At 45.8% G+C, this 18,598-nt stretch overlaps 1 protein-coding gene across 5 annotated transcripts in view; it reads right to left on the reverse strand.

Annotated features, from left to right (window-relative positions):
- Positions 1 to 18,598, reverse strand: part of FLT3 (fms related receptor tyrosine kinase 3) — a 238,801-nt gene that overhangs the window by 158,485 nt on the left and 61,718 nt on the right. Inside the window, exon 1 of one of the 5 annotated variants that reach the window (XM_063951725.1) lies at positions 18,348 to 18,542. The exons of the other annotated variants lie outside the window; for them this stretch is intronic. The gene's annotated coding sequence lies outside the window, so the exon portion shown is untranslated. Of the gene's footprint in view, positions 1 to 18,347; positions 18,543 to 18,598 lie in introns of those variants that run through there. 5 annotated transcript variants of the gene reach the window in all.

The following is an 18,598-nucleotide window of genomic DNA, read 5'->3' on the forward strand; positions in this document are numbered from 1 at the left end:
TATGCAGGTAAGCATCCTGAATGTCCAGGGATACCATATAGTCCTTGGGCTCCAAAGCCAGAACAATAGAGTGAAGAGTTTCCATACGGAATTTTGAAACCCTCACAAATTTGTTCAAAGACTTGAGGTTGAGAATGGGTCGAGAAGATCCATTTGGCTTCGGAACTAGGAACAGTGTTGAATAGTACCTCCTGCCTCTCTGAGTTAGAGGCACCGGCACTATCACTCCCATGTCCAGGAGGGATTGTATAACCAGATGGGGAGCTTTTGCCTTTACCGGGTCCGAAGGGACATTTGTTGAGCAAAACTGGCGAGGGGGACGTTTCTTGAAAGAGATGGCTTATCCGTGAGCGACGACTTCCCTTACCCAGGTGTCTGAAGTGGTCTGTAACCACACATGAGCAAACCGTAGAAGTCGGCCTCCCACCCTGGGATCCCCCAGAGGGAGGCCCGCCCCGTCATGCAGCAGGCTTATCTATTTTGGAAGCAGGCTGATGGGCAGCCCAGGCACGTTTAGGTTTGGGCTTAGTGGATTTGGAAGTGCGAGCCTGTTTCGGGTATGCCTGACCCTTTGCTTTTCCCGGACGGTGAAAGGAACGAAAGGAAGTACTCTTAGCCTTCGAAGCTGAAGGAGTAGTACTAGGTAGACATGCAGTCTTGGCAGATGCTAAGTCAGCAACGATCTTATTGAGGTCTTCCCCAAAAAGAATGTTTCCCTTAAAAGGGATCACCTCCAAGGTCTTTTTAGAGTCCAGATCTACAGACCAGGAGGATCCGGCAAGCCAGAATATACGTAGTAGACGCTTTGGCCGCCAGGATACCTGCATCAGATGCCGCCTCCTGTATATAATGAGAGGCTGTAATAATGTATGAAAGACACTGTCTAGCATTATCAGGAAAATTAGATGGTAGTTATACACACAGCCTGAAGGTCATTTAATACAATCATTTTAATGACTCTGTGCATTAAACAAAGTTTGTGTACATTGAGCCATCAGAAAACAAAGGTTTCAGTATCTCAGTCTCACTAAAAAAAAATTAGTATTTTGGAATGTTCCGTATTTCGGAATATTTGGATATGGGATACTCAACCTGCAACAATAAAACTGCACTGGACTAGCAATACTAAGTAACTGCACTACAAAGTAAAGCTATGTATAATACAGATACAACAATGCACAGTAAAGACTGGATGTATATCACAGGGTACTTGTACTAAATAACCCTGAATGTATGCACTTGTTCTTAACTAACACTGTCTAAAGATATGTAGAATACTAACGTGTCCTGTAAAATGCACAGCGCTGATGATGCAGGCGTCTTTACAGAGGAGACATTGCCCAGCAGTCCCAAAGTCATCTCAGCATGTGAGTAATGGCGCCGAAACGCTGACAGTGAGTGAGGGAAGCAGAGAGAAGCTGCTCCAGGGTGGGAACATTAGCAGTAAATGACGCCCTTGGGCTGGGGGAGGGGCTACAGGTCAGAGCCTTATCCCCTTGCTGGACTTCACCAGCGGGTACTGCGGGCCTTAGTAAAAACGGATTATGAGGTAATCCGACCTGTGCCCTTTCCCTGGTGGTCTAGTGGGGTCCCTGTACGACCACAGTGTCCATGCCAGTGCGCGCGGCCCGTCTCCTAGAGACCGCAACGGATCACAATTTCCAGCGGGTCCCGCCTGGGTGACCCTCATAACTCCTCCATTGATGCGGTCACGCGATCCTGGAGAGCTGCGGCAGGTGTGTGTGCTGTAGGTGAAGAACCGGAGCCCTCCGCTGTAAGTACCCGGCAACCAGGACACGGGAGTATACTGCGCCGCTGGGGGAGGTGAGGGAGCCACAGCATGATATGTCATAATGACATATAGCACTTCTAAGTGCCTATGCTGCAGCCCTTGAAGTCTTCTATCTTCATAAAAGCTCTTTTCTCTTTCCCTGTTTGCTGCCTGCACTGCAGGCACCAACTTACAAACTGAGCTCCAGTGCCTGGAGGCGGGGTTATAGAGGAGGCGGCACTATGCATCCTGGGAACAGTCAAAGCTTTTAGCCAGTTGGTGCCTCGGATCAAGATCCAACACTACACCCCGATGTTATCCCTGTGGAACCCCAGTGTACCCCGCTGCAGAAAAATAGTTAGAAGAACTGACATTTTAAGATAGGAGGTGTCCCTTGTACAGTATTTGTGCGGACCCCCTACCCTCTGTCAATGGTGCATGCACAGAGTAGACTCTTTCAAGTACTGTGTATGCTAGAACCATTTTTCCAGTGATTTCTCTACTGAAACTCCACATACAGTATCTCTGGGATCAGAGGCGGATTTAGATCTCATGAGACCCTAAGCAAGACACCAATTTGGGGCACCATCCCACAAATAATCCATAGCACTGACAGCCTATATACATTATGCCACACCATACTACTCCTTATTTATATTATTATATACAGTGGTCGAAGTGGAAATTTTGAAGTAGGGGTATGAAAAAGTGAAGGTGGTAATTATGTGGCCACTCAAAAGGGGGCGTGCCCTTCAATGTACTTTACCACACCATATATCTTCTGCACTCCTGCAGAACATTGCACTCAAATAACTGCTGGTAATTCCATCTTCTGCACTCCTGCAGAACAGTGCACTCAAATAACTGCTGGTAATTCCATCTTCTGCACTCCTGCAGAACATTGCACTCAAATAACTGCTGGTAAGTCCATCTTCTGCACTCCTGCAGAACATTGCACTCAAATAACTGCTGGTAATTCCATCTTCTGCACTCCTGCAGAACATTGCACTCAAATAACTGCTGGTGAATATATATTTGTCTAGGTTTATTGTAAATGAGAGCTGCAGATTATCACTACTGATTGCACTGAAATAGTAATTAGCAAATTGGGTGTTAAGAATTATAGCATTGCTATAGGCATAAGGCCAATTGTTAGAAACTTTTGCGCTATATTATAAATTTATATGATATGGCTGACAAAAATAACAGACTCCTATTGAATTAAAAATATTTAATAATATATGAATAATCACAAATCATAAAACAAGACCGGTCTTAGTAGTTTAAAAATCTAAGATGACAAGTATATATACTTTCCAATAAAAGGAGGTGGACTTAAGCATATTCTGTGCACAGAGGTGTAAAAACTAGCTTTATAGCTAAATGACTTGATTTACAAAGTCAAAAAAATATTGGAGGTCATTCCGAGTCGTTCGCTCGGAAAATTTCTTCGCATCGCAGCGTTTTTCCGCTTAGTGCGCATGCGCAATGTCCGCACTGCGACTGCGCCAAGTAAATTTGCTATGAAGTTTGGATTTTTACTCACGGCTTTTTCTTCGCTCAGGCGATCGTAGTGTGATTGACAGGAAATGGGTGTTACTGGGCGGAAACAGGCCGTTTTATGGGCGTGTGGGGAAAAACGCTACCGTTTCCGGAAAAAACGCAGGAGTGGCTGGAGAAACGGGGGAGTGTCTGGGCGAACGCTGGGTGTGTTTGTGACGTCAAACCAGGAACGACAAGCACTGAACTGATCGCAGATGCCGAGTAAGTCTGAAGCTACTCTGAAACTGCTAAGAAGTTTGTAATCGCAAAATTGCGAATACGTCGTTCGCAATTTTAAGATGCTAAGATTCACTCCCAGTAGGCGGCGGCTTAGCGTGAGCAACTCTGCTAAAATCGCCTTGCGAGCGAACAACTCGGAATGACCTCCATAGATCAAGTGTAGCTGCTGGTAGAACCCGTATAATAGATGTTTCCAATAGACAGTCACTTTGTATCAAAGTTCCTTTGAATGTAATAATCCAACATAGGTCAGTAAAATGAAATGAGAGCCGTTTTCAACCGGAATCTTACGTGAGGTGTGAGCAAGTAGTATCAGCAGGAGTACATCCCGACGTCCACCACACTGGCTTCTAGCTGCGGGGAAAACGGCACCTGCACTGGCGCCTGCTACAACCTGTCCTGCTCGGTCTGAATGCTCCACAGGTCTCCACCTCTACGTGCCGTTTGCGGGCACCGGTGAGCGGCTCCTCTCCACTCAAGAATAAACAACCAGCAGATGAATGCTGCGGCCGGTATGTACTACGGGTCTAACTCCAGCTAGGGTCCAACAGTTCAGCTTCTGACGCGTTTCGCTCCTCCCACAGGGGCTTCCTCAAAAAATAGGCATAAGGCATCTGCTTTTATATTAGATTGCTTATGCACATGATGGGTTGCTATTGATAAATTGGAATGTTATCTCCTGAGTATAGGTATGAGGGCATGACTGTGATAAATCTTGGTTGGTTTGTTCGCTTGTTTTCTTAAAACTTTTATTACTAGTCATTGCTGGGGGAGGGTTCATTGGAGTTTGGGTGTAATCAGTGTATTCACATGCTTGGTCCATTACTTAAAGGACATCAGGAAGGCTTAGGCCGCAGGCTTGTGGGCCATTACTTCAAAGGACATTATTCAAAGGATAACTACAAATGTAAAAATAATTTCAACGTTACACCGACGTTAACCCAAAGGAAAACAGAAGGACAACAATCAATCCACAATCTGGACCACTGAAGGACAGCTTTCAAACAAATGTGAGTCCAGTTACTCTACACATCAAACTACTCCAGCCTGAGTAACCCATACTTATAACTTAAATCTGTGTTAGGAACGCTGCTAGACCTTTCCACTTCATCCGCAACTACTCAAATTTATGGCTATAGCTTACCAAAACCATCTGAATTCTCACCTGTACCAATGTTATCTGTCTTTTTACACTATGAAAAGACATCCCCAATCTGCTCACTACAGCTCTCTCTTATGCAAACTCATGTATGTTTTTTGATGTAATGATTGCCTTGTAATTGGCATTGCATGTGTGGGGAAGTTGCACAGTGAAACACAGTTTATTATTGCATGCTCTCTGGTGTTTACCTCCTTTGATCATTTGGTCATTGTGGTCAGGTGTACTATATCTTTACATTTAGGGAGGTGTATTCATGGTGTAAAGGACACAGTGTGATTCCTGATTAGTAAAAAAAAAATATATATATATATATATATATATATATATCAAACACTGAGCAACATCCCCAAACAGGTAATTTCAACTTTAAACTTGTAATTTATTTTGTACAGTCTGGACATGGCTACTAATAACAAATGCACAGACAAAATTCTTAAAGCTATGTGTGCAAATGCTAGGAGCTTAGGAGACAAAATTCCAGAGCTAATTGCGATAATGACAAGGGATAACCTGGATTTTGTGGCAATTACAGAGTCATGGTGCAATGAAAATCATGACTGGGACATAGCTATACCAGGATACAATTTATTTAGGAAGGATAGAATAGGAAGAATAGGAGGAGGGGTAGCAATGTATGTGAAAAAAAATCATAAATGCTACTTTAATACAAAATATTGAAGACAAAACTGAGGCCCTTTGGGTCACCATAGAAACCGGGGAGAAGGATGTTATTCGCATTGGGGTGATCTATAGACCACCAGGCCAGGGGCAGGATTTGGACAGGAACCTATTGTTGGACATCACTAAAATGGCTTTAAAGGGAGAAGTCATAATCATGGGAGACTTTAATTTACCTGATGTAAATTGGGAGGGGTCTTTTGCAAGTTCAGCTACAAGTGGCAAATTTCTACATTCCTTACAGGGAGCATCTCTCAAGCAATTGGTGATGGAGCCCACTCGCAAAGATTCAATATTAGATTTAATTCTTACAAATGGTGATAGGATATCCGACATATATGTGGGTGAGCACCTGGGATCCAGTGATCATCAAGCAGTATGGTTTAGTATAAAGACAGGATCCAACTCCTGTCACACAAAAACAAAGGTGTTGGATTTTAGAAATGCTGATTTTGCAAAAATGGGGAGATGTTTAAGTGATTCATTGGCGGACTGGTGGAACTTGGAAGGAGTGCAGGAGAGGTGGGAAAAACTGAAAAGTGCAATACTAAGTGCAACTGATCTTTGTATCAAAAGGGATAGGAAAAGCACCAGGAAAAGGAAGCCAGTGTGGTTCACAAAAGAAGTATCAACTAGTGTGAAAGCAAAAAAGATGGCTTTTAGGAAATACAAACAGACTCAAAATAATAATGACAAAGAGGTGTATCTTGACAGACGGAAGGATGCTAAGAAAGTGATCAGACGTGCAAAGGCAGAAGCTGAGGAAAAAATGGCCCAGTCAGTAGATAAAGGGGGCAAAACTTTTTTTAAGTATATAAGTGAAAGGAGAAAATCAAATGGAGGAATAATAAGACTTAAGACAGAGAGTGAGCATTTGGTAGAGGGTGACAAGGCAATAGCAGATCTCCTAAATAATTATTTTTGCTCAGTATTTACTACAGAAGAAGGGATGGGGCCACAGTTAAGTTGCAAGAACATTCATAAAAATAAGGTAGTTGAAAGTACATTTACAGAGGAGAAGGTCCTAACAGAACTTTCACAACTAAAAGTGGATAAATCAATGGGACCAGATGGGATACACCCAAGGATACTCAAAGAGCTAAAAGATGTGCTGGTTACACCGTTAACAGAATTATTTAACCAGTCACTAAATACAGGTGCTATTCCAGAGGACTGGAAAAGAGCAAATGTAGTTCCACTGCACAAAAGTGGAAGCAAGGAAGAAGCAAGTAACTACAGACCAGTATGTCTTACATCAGTAGCGGGGAAAGTAATGGAAAAACTATTAAAAGAAAGAGTTGTGTAATATCTTAAATCAAACCACTTACAGGATCCAATACAGCATGGATTTACTGGTGGTAGATCGTGCCAAACAAATCTTATTGACTTTTTTGACTCTGTGACAAAAATAATAGATCAAGGGGGAGCTGTAGATGTAGCATATCTAGACTTTAGTAAGGCATTTGACACTGTCCCACATCACAGACTGCTAAATAAACTTGAAAGCGTGGGGGTGGATTATAAAACAGTTAAATGGATAAGAACCTGGTTGCAGGATAGGAAACAGACAGTTGTAGTTAATGGAGTGCAATCTATGGAGGGAAATGTTACCAGTGGAGTACCCCAGGGATCTGTACTTGGTCCAGTTCTCTTTACTATCTTTGTTGGTGACATTGCAGATGGTATTGAAGGGAAGGTATGCCTTTCTGCAGATGATTCAAAGATATGCAACAGGGTAGACACACCGGGAGGGGTAAAACAAATGATTGATGACCTAGGTAGGCTTGAGAAATGGTCAAGAACGTGGCAACTACAGTTTAATGCTAAAAAATGCAAAATCATGCACTTGGGTCTCAAAAACCCAAAGGCTAAATATAGTATCAAGGGTACTACAATGGAAACTACTGAGGAGGAAAGAGATTTAGGAGTCACTATTTCAAGTGACTTGAAGGCAGGAAAGCAATGCAACAAAGCAATGAGAAAGGCAAGTCAGATGCTTGGTTGCATAGGGAGAGGAATCAGTAGTAGGAAAAAAAGAAGTGATAATGCCACTGTATAGGTCATTGGTGCGGCCCCATCTGGAATACTGTGTCCAGTTCTGGAGACCATATCTCCAGAAGGATATAAATACATTAGAGAGTGTACAAAGAAGGGCAACTAAAATGGTGCATGGCCTACATCACAAAACGTACCCGGAAAGGCTAAAAGATCTTAACATATATAGTTTGGAGGAGAGAAGGGAAAGGGGGACATGATAGAAACTTTCAAATATATCAAGGGTCTTAACAAAGTTCAGCATGGAAACATTCTTCAAAGGAAGAGAAATATTAGAACTTGAGGACATACACTGAAACTGGAGGGGGGGAGGTTCAGGGGAAATTTAAGGAAAAATTACTTCACAGAAAGGGTAGTGGATAAGTGGAATAGTCTCCCATCAGAGGTGGAAGAGGCTAAGACTGTAGAGCAATTTAAACATACTTGGGATAGGCATATGAATATCCTTACAAAGAATTAAGGTACAAAAAGGGTTGAGATTACCTAAAGGATAAAAAAAAAAAAGGGCAGACTAGATAGGCCAAGTGGTTCTTATCTGCCGTCAAATTCTATGTTTCTATGTTTCTATATAACCCTTATAACATTATGCATCACAACAGTAGGACCCCTTATACTATCTAGTACTGGTGCCCCTTTCACTATATACCACTTGGTATGAGCCGAAATTCACATTATACCACACGGTATGAGCTGAAATTCACATTATACCACACGGTATGAGCTGAAATTCACATTATAACACACGGTATGAGCATAAATTCACATTATAGCACACAGTATGAGCCGAAATTCACATTATACCACACAGTATGAACCAAAATTCACATTATACCACATGGTATGAGCCAAAATTCACATTATGCTACATGGTATGAGCCGAAATTCACAATATAGCACACGGTATGAGACAAAATTGACATTATAGCACACGGTATGAGCCGAAATTCACATTATAGCACACGGTATGAGACAAAATTCATATTACAGCACACGGTATAAGACGACATTTACATGATAGCACATGGTATGAGCCAAAAATAGGATTTTAATACCTACCGGTAAATCCTTATCTCGTGGTCCATAAGGTATATTGGAGGAAACTAGTACGATGGGGTATAGATGAGGTCCAAAGGAGCCAGTGCACTTTAAATTTCTTCAACTGGGTGTGCTGGCTCCTCCCCTCTATGCCCCCTCCCACAGGCAGTTATAGGTAAAAACGTGCCCGAAGGAGAAAGGACATATATGAGAGAAGGAACATGATAACAAAGGGTGGTGAGATTTTTACACCAGCACACCACAAACATATAACAACCAGCAACGGCTAGTAAAAACAACAGCAATAGCTGAACAGGTAATTATAGAACAAGAACCTGCAGAAATGTCAACGCACTGAGGTGTGCGCCCAATATCCCTTATGGACTACAAGAAAAGGATTTACCGGTAGATATTAAAATCCTATTTTCTCTAGCATCCATAAGGGATATTGAGGGAAACTAGTACGATGGGGACATCCCAAAGCTTCCAGAATGGGCGGGAACGTGCGGGGACTGTAGCAGCACCGCCTGCCCAAACTGGGTATCCTCTTTGGCCAGGGTATCAAACTTGTAGAACTTCACAAAGGTGTTCTTCCCCGACCAGGTAGCAGCTCGGTATAGTTGCAAGGCCGAGACTCCATGGACAGCCGCCCAGGAAGAGCCCACGGATCTAGTAGAGTGGGCCTTTAGAGACTTAGGAACAGGTAAGGCTGTCGACACAGGCCTGTTGGATAGTAAGCCTAATCCAACGAGCAATGGACTGCCTTGAAGAAGGCAACCCTTCTTCTGCGCATCATAGAGCACGAACAAGGAATCCGTCTTTCTGATCTGAGCTGTATGCTTGACATAGATCTTCAAGGCATGCACAGCAACTAATGCCTCTGCATTAGACGTGTTAGAAGCAGAAGCGTCAGAACTGGATGGAATCACAATAGGTTGATTCAGATGAAACGCAGAGACAACCTTCGGCAGGAACTGCTGTCTAGTCCGGAGCTCCGCTCTGTCCTCGTAAAAGACCAAGTAGGGACTTTTACACGATAAGACACCTAATTCTGAAACATGCCGAGCAGAAGCCAGGGCCAGTAACATCACCGTCTTCCACATGAGGTACTTGTCTTCTACCGTCATCAGAGGTTCAAACCAGGAGGACTGTAGAAATTTCAACACTACATCCAAATCCCAGGGTGCCATAGGCGGCACAAAGGGAGGTTGTATGTGGAGTACCCCTTGCAAGAAGGTCCGAACTTCTGGCAACACTGCCAATTTCTTCTGAAAGAAAATGGAGAGAGCTGAAATCTGGACCTTAATGGTAAGCCCTTATCCACACCAGCCTGCAGAAAACGTAGCAAATGTCCCAAGTGAAACTCCGCAGGCAGACACGTGCGTTCCTCGCACCAAGAGACATATCTCCTCCAGATATGATGATAGTGTTTTGATGTCACAGGTTTCCTGGCCTGAACCATGGTTGCAATAACCTTCTTGGAAAGGCCCTTGTGAGCTAGGATGTTCCGCTCAACCTCCATGCCGTCAAACGAAGATGCCGTAAGTCCTTGTTGAAGAAGATCGCTCCTGAGTGGTAGAGGCCAAGGGTCTTGGACGGACATGTCCAGAAGATCCACGTACCACGCCCTTTGGAGGTAAATCCGGGGCAATTAGAGTTGCCAGGACACCTTGATTCCTGATTCGCTTTAGCACTCTTGGGAGCAATGAGATCGGAGGAAACAGGTAGACCAGCCGATAAGGCAAAGGCGACACCAGTGTTTCCACTGCCCAAGCCTGAGGGTCCCTGGTCCGCGAGCAATACCAGGGAAGTTTCTTGTTGAGATGACAAGCTATCATGTCTATTTGTTAGCAACCCCACCGGTCGATGATCTGCTGGAACACCAGCTGGTGGAGTCCCCACTTCCCTGGGTGGAGATCGTGATGACTCAGGAAGTCCGCCTCCCAGTTGTACACACCCGGAATGAAGATTGCTGACATGGCTCTTGCATTTCTTTCTGCCCAGAGCAGTATCTTTGACACCTCTCGCATGCAGGCTCTGCTTTTTGTCCCTCCTTGTCGATTGATATATGCCACCGCCGTGGCGTTGTCCGACTGTACCTGGATCGCGTGATCCTTGAGCAGAGGAGAGGTTTGAAGTAGAGCATTGTAGATCGCCCGAACTTCCAGAATGTTGATTGGAAGGAGGCTTTAGTGGGCTGACCACCTGCCCTGGAACTGCGCCCCTTGGGTGACAGCTCCCCATCCTCTCAGACTCACATCCGTCGCGAGGAGGGTCCAATCCTGAATTACGAAACTCCGGCCTTCCAGGAGATTGGAGTACTGTAGCCACCACAGGAGGGAAATCCTGGCCTGAGGTGACAGCTGAATCATTCGGTGCATCTGGAGATGCGATCCAGACTACTTGCTCAGGGAGATCCAGCTGAAACGTTCTGGCATGGAACCTCCCATACTGAATAGCCTCGTAGGAGGCAACCATCTTTCCCAACAATCTTATGCAGAGATGTACAGACAATCGAGTAGGAGAAGCACCATGCGGACCATCTCCTGAAGTGTTGTCGCCTTGTCCTCTGATAGAAACACCTTCTGGGCCACAGTATCCAGCAACATCCCCAGGAACAGGATCCTCTGAGTTGGCTCCAGGTGGGACTTCTGTAAGTTGAGGATCCACCCATGGTCAGACAGAAGACAGATGGTGCAGTCGATATGGAGCAACAAAAGCTGCCTGGATCTTGCCTTTATAAGAAGATCGTCTAGATAAGGGACCACATTGATCCCTTGGACCCGAAGATGAAGCATCATCGCCGCCATCACCTTCGTGAATACCCTTGGGGCTGTTGACAGGCTGAACGGCAGTGCTTGGAATTGGAAGTGATCGTACAGCAGGGCAAACCGCAGGTACGCCTGATGAGGAGACCAAATTGGAATATGGAGATAGGCGTCCTTGATATCCAAGGTGACCATAAATTCCTGTTCTTCCAGGCCCGCAATCACTGCTCTCAGGGATTCCATTTTGAACATGAACACCCTCCAGCTTCGGCACCACAAACAGGTTTGAGTAAAACCCCTTGCCGCGATGTGGTAGTGGTACTGGAACAATGACGTGGGACTGGACCAACTTTCAGTTAGCCTGTTGTAATGTAACTTGCATATCCTCCAAAGCTGGTGAGCTTGATTTGAAAAATCGTTGGGGGAGGATGGGCGTCGGGGAGTACTGTCCAACTTGTAGCCTTGAGAAATTAGTTCCCTGACCAAGGCATCCTGGCAAGAGGTCTCCCAGATGCGGCTGAAGTGACGCAGTCGAGCTCCCACCTCGAGATCCCCTCGGGGTGGGTGGGCACCGTCATGCTGAGGCTTTAGTGGATGCAGAACCGGTGGACTGTTCCTGAGAGAGGTACTGGCAGGTTTTCTGTACTTACCTCTAGTGCCTTTAGTCGCATTGGAGGCACCTCTGGCCTTCGATTGAAATGTGCGAGACCGAAAGGGCTGGACAGATGGTCCCGGATAAGAACATCTCGCCGGCGGGGCCCCAGAAGGGAGAAACGTGGATTTCCCAGCAGTAACCTTGGAAATCCATACATCCAACTCAACCCCAAAAAGCCATTTCCCAGAAAAGGGAAGGGACTCCACATTACGTTTGGATTCTGCGTCCTCAATCCACCGACGCAAACACAAGGCCCTATGCACCGACACCGCCATGGCCGACGTCCGAGCATTTATGTTCCCCATCTCCTTGAGGGAATCACAGAAGACACGGGTAGTGTCCTGAATGTGCTTCAGGAGGGTTACCATGGTAACTAAGTGCATATCTCCCCGAGAGGACTCCATGAATTTGCGTGGCCCAAGAATGAATGGCATGGGTCATCCAGCAACCCGCAATGACCGGTCTTTGTGAAAGCCCGGTTGCAGTGTATACAGATTTTAGGTTAGTCTCTATCTTTCTATCCCCAGGATCCTTCAAAGTAAAGGAGCCCGGGGCAGGCAGCACTGCCTTCTTAGACAGGTGAGAGACTGAAACATCCACCCCAGGGGGTTCCTCCCAAAATTTTCTACCTTGAGGAGCAAATGGGAAAGTGCGCAAAAACTTTTAGGACACTTGGAATTTTTTGTCTGGATTTTTCCAGGCCTGTTTGAATAAGTCATCTAACTCTGGAGATTCAGGGAAAGTGACATTGGGCTTGTTTTGTACAAAGAAAAACGACTGCTGTGAAGCAGCGTCCTCTAGAGGGAGCTGTAATACATCCCTTATAGCCAAAATGAGGGGTTCAATACCCTGAGTAGAATCGGGATCCCCACTAATGGGATCCATGTCATACCCATCATCCTGTATATCATTATCTGTATCAGAGAGCAGAGCAGGTAAACCATGCTTCTGGGGACCTGCATGAGGGGGGGGGGGGGGGGGGCTATGCATCAGCCCTAGCAGCTAAATCTGCAACAGCTTGTTGCAGTAGCCGAGTTTTCTGCACATTAGCATTGAGCTGGGATGACATATCTGACATCATAGTTTTAAGAGACCCTAACCAGTGGGGCTCTGTACCCTCTCCCCCAACCTCTTTACTAATTTGTGAAGATTGACTGCATTGTTCACAGGAAACAGAGTCATTAGATAATTGGGAGAATCTGGTGTGACAGATACTGCACAGCTTGTGCTTACCCATATTTTACAGTAAGTACAAAAACATACAGATAGACAGTTATAATGCAAGCCTGCCCTACTGTATGTGAGAGGAGACACAGAGAGAGGGAAAATACCAGCACACCCTGAGCTGCACAGCCCCAGTGAGACTGTCAGCTCTGTAAATCACAGTAACACTAACAAAATGCAGTCTTAAATAGGCTCAGAACAGTGTACACAAGTGGCTCTCCCCCGTAGCTACACCCCATACCGGTTTCCAGCGTGTCTGTGAGGCAGGAAGCGCAGAGTGTGTGCTGTTGATGGCTGCTGTAAGCAGAGGAAGGCGCCAAAAGGCAGCTGGTCTCGCTCTGAGGAAGCTCCGCTCCCTCCAATGGCGCCAGAGCTGTACATATTATTTATACAGGTTGATTATCCCATATCCAAATATTCCGAAATACGGAATATTCCGAAATACGGACTTTTTTGAGTGAGAGTGAAATACTGAAACCTTTGTTTTTGATGGCTCAATGTACACAAACTTTGTTTAATACACAAAGTTGTTAAAAATATTGTATTAAATGACCTTTAGGCTGTGTGTATAAGGTGTATATGAAACATAAATGAATTGTGTGAAGGTACACACATTTTGTTTAATGCACAAAGTTATAAAAAATATTGTCTAAAATTACCTTCAGGCTGTGTGTATAAGGTGTATATGAGACATAAATGCATTCTGTGCTTATATTTAGGTCCCATCACCTTGATATCTCATTATGTTATGCAATTATTCCAAAATACGGAAAAATCCGATATCCAAAATACCTCTGGTCCCAAGCATTTTGGATAAGGGATACTCAACCTGTACTGGCAAAGTCTCCAAATAAGCTTAAAACTAGTGATGAGCGGGTTCGGTTCCTCGGAAACCGAAACCCCCCGAACTTCACCCATTTTACACGGGTCCGAGGCATACTCGGATTCTCCCGTATGGCTCGGTTAATCCGAGCGCGCCCGAACGTCATCATCCCGCTGTCGGATTCTCGCGAGATTCGGATTCTATAAAAGCAGCCGCGCATCGCCATTTTCACTCGTGCATTGGAAATGTTAGGGAGAGGACGTGGCTGGCGTCCTCTTCGTTTATTAATAATATTTGTGCTACTGCTTATTGCTTAATTGTGGGGACTGGGGAGCAGCTGTATTATATAGGAGGAGTACAGTGCAGAGTTTTGCTGACCAGTGACCACCAGTATACGTTGTCTGCCTGAAAAACACTCCATATCTGTGCTCAGTGTGCTGCATATATCTGTGCTCACACTGCTTAATTGTGGGGACTGGGGAGCAGCTGTATTATATAGGAGGAGTACAGTGCAGAGTTCTGCTGACCAGTGACCACCAGTATACGTTGTCTGCCTGAAAAACACTCCATATCTGTGCTCAGTGTGCTGCATATATCTGTGCTCACACTGCTTAATTGTGGGTACTGGGGAGCAGCTGTATTATATAGGAGGAGTACAGTGCAGAGTTTTGCTGACCAGTGACCACCAGTATACGTTGTCTGCCTGAAAAACACTCCATATCTGTGCTCAGTGTGCTGCATATATCTGTGCTCACACGCTTAATTGTGGGGACTGGGGAGCAGCTGTATTATATAGGAGGAGTACAGTACAGAGTTTTGCTGACCAGTGACCACCAGTATACGTTGTCTGCCTGAAAAACACTCCATATCTGTGCTCAGTGTGCTGCATATATCTGTGCTCACACTGCTTAATTGTGGGGACTGGGGAGCAGCTGTATTATATAGGAGGAGTACAGTGCAGAGTTTTGCTGACCAGTGACCACCAGTATACGTTGTCTGCCCACTCCATATCTGTGCTCAGTGTGCTGCATATATCTGTGTTCACACTGCTTAATTGTGGGTACTGGGGAGCAGCTGTATTATATAGGAGGAGTACAGTGCAGAGTTTTGCTGACCAGTGACCACCAGTATACGTTGTCTGCCTGAAAAACACTCCATATCTGTGCTCAGTGTGCTGCATATATCTGTGCTCACACTGCTTAATTGTGGGGACTGGGGAGCAGCTGTATTATATAGGAGGAGTACAGTGCAGAGTATTGCTGACCAGTGACCACCAGTATACGTTGTCTGCCTGAAAAACACTCCATATCTGTGCTCAGTGTGCTGCATATATCTGTGCTCACACTGCTTTATTGTGGGGACTGGGAACCACCAGTATATTATATAGGAGGAGTACAGTGCAGAGTTTTGCTGACCAGTGACCACCAGTATATATAGCAGTACGGTACGGAAGGCCACTGCTCTACCTACCTCTGTGTCATCAAGTATACTATCCATCTAGATTCTATACCTGTGGTGCATTTTAGTTTTGCAGTTTGCTGACAGTGGCCACCAGTATATATAGCAGTACTGTACGGAAGGCCACTGCTCTACCTACCTCTGTGTCGTCAAGTATACTATCCATCTAGATTCTATACCTGTGGTGCATTTTAGTTTTGCAGTTTGCTGACAGCGACCACCAGTATATATAGCAGTACGGTACCGAAGGCCACTGCTCTACCTACCTCTGTGTCGTCAAGTATACTATCCATCCATACCTGTGGTGCATTTCAGTTGTGCGCAGTATATATAGTAGTAGGCCATTGCTATTGATACTGGCATATAATTCCACACATTAAAAAATGGAGAACGAAAATGTGGAGGGTAAAATAGGGAAAGATCAAGATCCACTTCCACCTCGTGCTGAAGCTGCTGCCACTAGTCATGGCCGAGACGATTAAATGCCATCAACGTCGTCTGCCAAGGCCGATGCCCAATGTCATAGTAGAGAGCATGTAAAATCCAAAACACAAAAGTTCAGTAAAATGACCCAAAAATCTAAATTAAAAGCGTCTGAGGAGAAGCGTAAACTTGCCAATATGCCATTTACGACACGGAGTGGCAAGGAACGGCTGAGGCCCTGGCCTATGTTCATGGCTAGTGGTTCAGCTTCACATGAGGATGGAAGCACTCATCCTCTCGCTAGAAAACTGCAGTGCCACTCCTAGATGGGCCAGGTGTTTGTGTCGGCCACTTGTGTCGCTTAGCTTAGTCACACAGCGACCTTGGTGCGCCTCTTTTTTTCTTTGCATCATGTGCTGTTTGGGGACTATTTTTTTGAAGTGCCATCCTGTCTGACACTGCAGTGCCACTCCTAGATGGGCCAGGTGTTTGTGTCGGCCACTTGTGTCGCTTAGCTTAGTCACACAACGACCTTGGTGCGCCTCTTTTTTTCTTTGCATCATGTGCTGTTTGAGGACTATTTTTTTGAAGTGCCATCCTGCCTGACACTGCAGTGCCACTCCTAGATGGGCCAGGTGTTTGTGTCGGCCACTTGTGTCGCTTAGCTTAGTCACACAGCTACCTCATTGCGCCTCTTTTTTTCTTTGCATCATGTGCTGTTTGGGGACTATTTTTTTGAAGTGCCATCCTGTCTGACACTGCAGTGCCACTCCTAGATGGGCCAGGTGTTTGTGTCGGCCACTTGGGTCTTTGTGTCTGCCACTTGGGTCGCTTAGCTTAGTCACACAGCTACCTCATTGCGCCTCTTTTTTTCTTTGCATCATGTGCTGTTTGGGGACTATTTTTTTGAAGTGCCATCCTGTCTGACACTGCAGTGCCACTCCTAGATGGGCCAGGTGTTTGTGTCGGCCACTTGGGTCGCTTAGCTTAGTCACACAGCTACCTCATTGCGCCTCTTTTTTTCTTTGCATCATCTGCTGTTTGGGGACTATTTTTTTTAAGTGCCATCCTGTCTGACACTGCAGTGCCACTCCTAGATGGGCCAGGTGTTTGTGTCGGCCACTTGGGTCGCTTAGCTTAGTCACACAGCTACCTCATTGCGCCTCTTTTTTTCTTTGCATCATGTGCTGTTTGGGGACTATTTTTTTGAAGTGCCATCCTGTCTGACACTGCAGTGCCACTCCTAGATGGGCCAGGTGTTTGTGTCGGCCACTTGGGTCGCTTAGCTTAGTCACACAGCTACCTCATTGCGCCTCTTTTTTTCTTTGCATCATGTGCTGTTTGGGGACTATTTTTTTGAAGTGCCATCCTGTCTGACACTGCAGTGCCACTCCTAGATGGGCCAGGTGTTTGTGTCGGCCACTTGGGTCGCTTAGCTTAGTCATCCAGCGACCTCGGTGCAAATTTTAGGACTAAAAATAATATTGTGAGGTGTGAGGTGTTCAGAATAGACTGGAAATGAGTGGAAATTATGGTTATTGAGGTTAATAATACTATGGGATCAAAATGACCCCCAAATTCTATGATTTAAGCTGTTTTTGAGGGTTTTTTGTAAAAAAAAACGAATCCAAAACACACCCGAATCCGGCAAAAAATTTTCAGGGAGGTTTTGCCAAAACGCGTCCGAATCCAAAACACGGCCGCGGAACCGAATCCAAAACCAAAACCCGAAAAATTTCCCGTGCACATCACTACTTAAAACCTCACACAAGTGCTTAGTTAAGCAGCTTTGTGCCAGTGTACACACGGGGGATCCTAGCGGGACTCCCCAGGGAGGGTCCCGTACGCCCCGCCTGTGGTCAGCCACACTTTGAACCGGGGACCCCCCTAGCGGGGGGTCTCCGGTGTGCACTCACCACCGATGCTGTGTCTGTGACAGCCAAGGCGCAGTGCCCTGCTGAACAAACAGCCCCTCAGGACGGTGCCCCTGAAGCGGGGAAGCGGCTCTGCACATCAGAAGGCCGGTGACCGACCCTCCCCCCTAACTCCCACGGTGCAGGTATGCTGTTGCCCAGACAGCATACCGAAAAAAACAAAAAATTGAAGAAAACTCTCTGGAACTGCAGAGATGAGCATCCTCTCCTGAGGGCACTTTTTTCTAAGCTGCCTGTGGGAGGGGGCATAGATGGGAGGAGCCAGCACACCCAGTTGAAGAAATTTAAAGTGCACTGGCTCCTTTGGACCCCGTCTATACCCCACCGTACTAGTTTCCCCCAATATCCCTTATGGATGCTAGAGAAATTAACATTATAGCACACAGTATGAGACGAAATTTACATTATAGCACACGGTATGAGACGAAATTCACATTATGCCATACAGAATGAGACAAAATTCAGGGAGAGTGACAGCAGGGACATAGGGACAGGGACAGTAACAGAGGGAAAAGGAGAGTGACAGGGAGAGCATACAGTAGGGACTAGGGAGAGAGAAAGGCAGCGGGCTAAAATTACCTATGAGAGAGAGATGCGGAGGAGATGATGCGGAGGAGGCTTTGGGAGTCGGCGGAGGTGCAGAGGAGACTGAGGGTGGCAGCGAGGATACTGAGGGCGGCGGCGGTGCAGCGGAGGAGGAGGCAGCGGAGGAGGTGGTACAGCGGAGGAGGCTGTAGTCTGCGGCTTCGGAGCGTTTCCTGTGACCGCCACTATTTCAAATCTGCCGCTGACCGGCAGCCAATCAAGAGCGGCCGCGCCACACACCAACA

Source organism: Pseudophryne corroboree, chromosome 2 (genome assembly GCF_028390025.1).
Source record: "Pseudophryne corroboree isolate aPseCor3 chromosome 2, aPseCor3.hap2, whole genome shotgun sequence".
NCBI classification, from domain to species: domain Eukaryota; kingdom Metazoa; phylum Chordata; class Amphibia; order Anura; family Myobatrachidae; genus Pseudophryne; species Pseudophryne corroboree.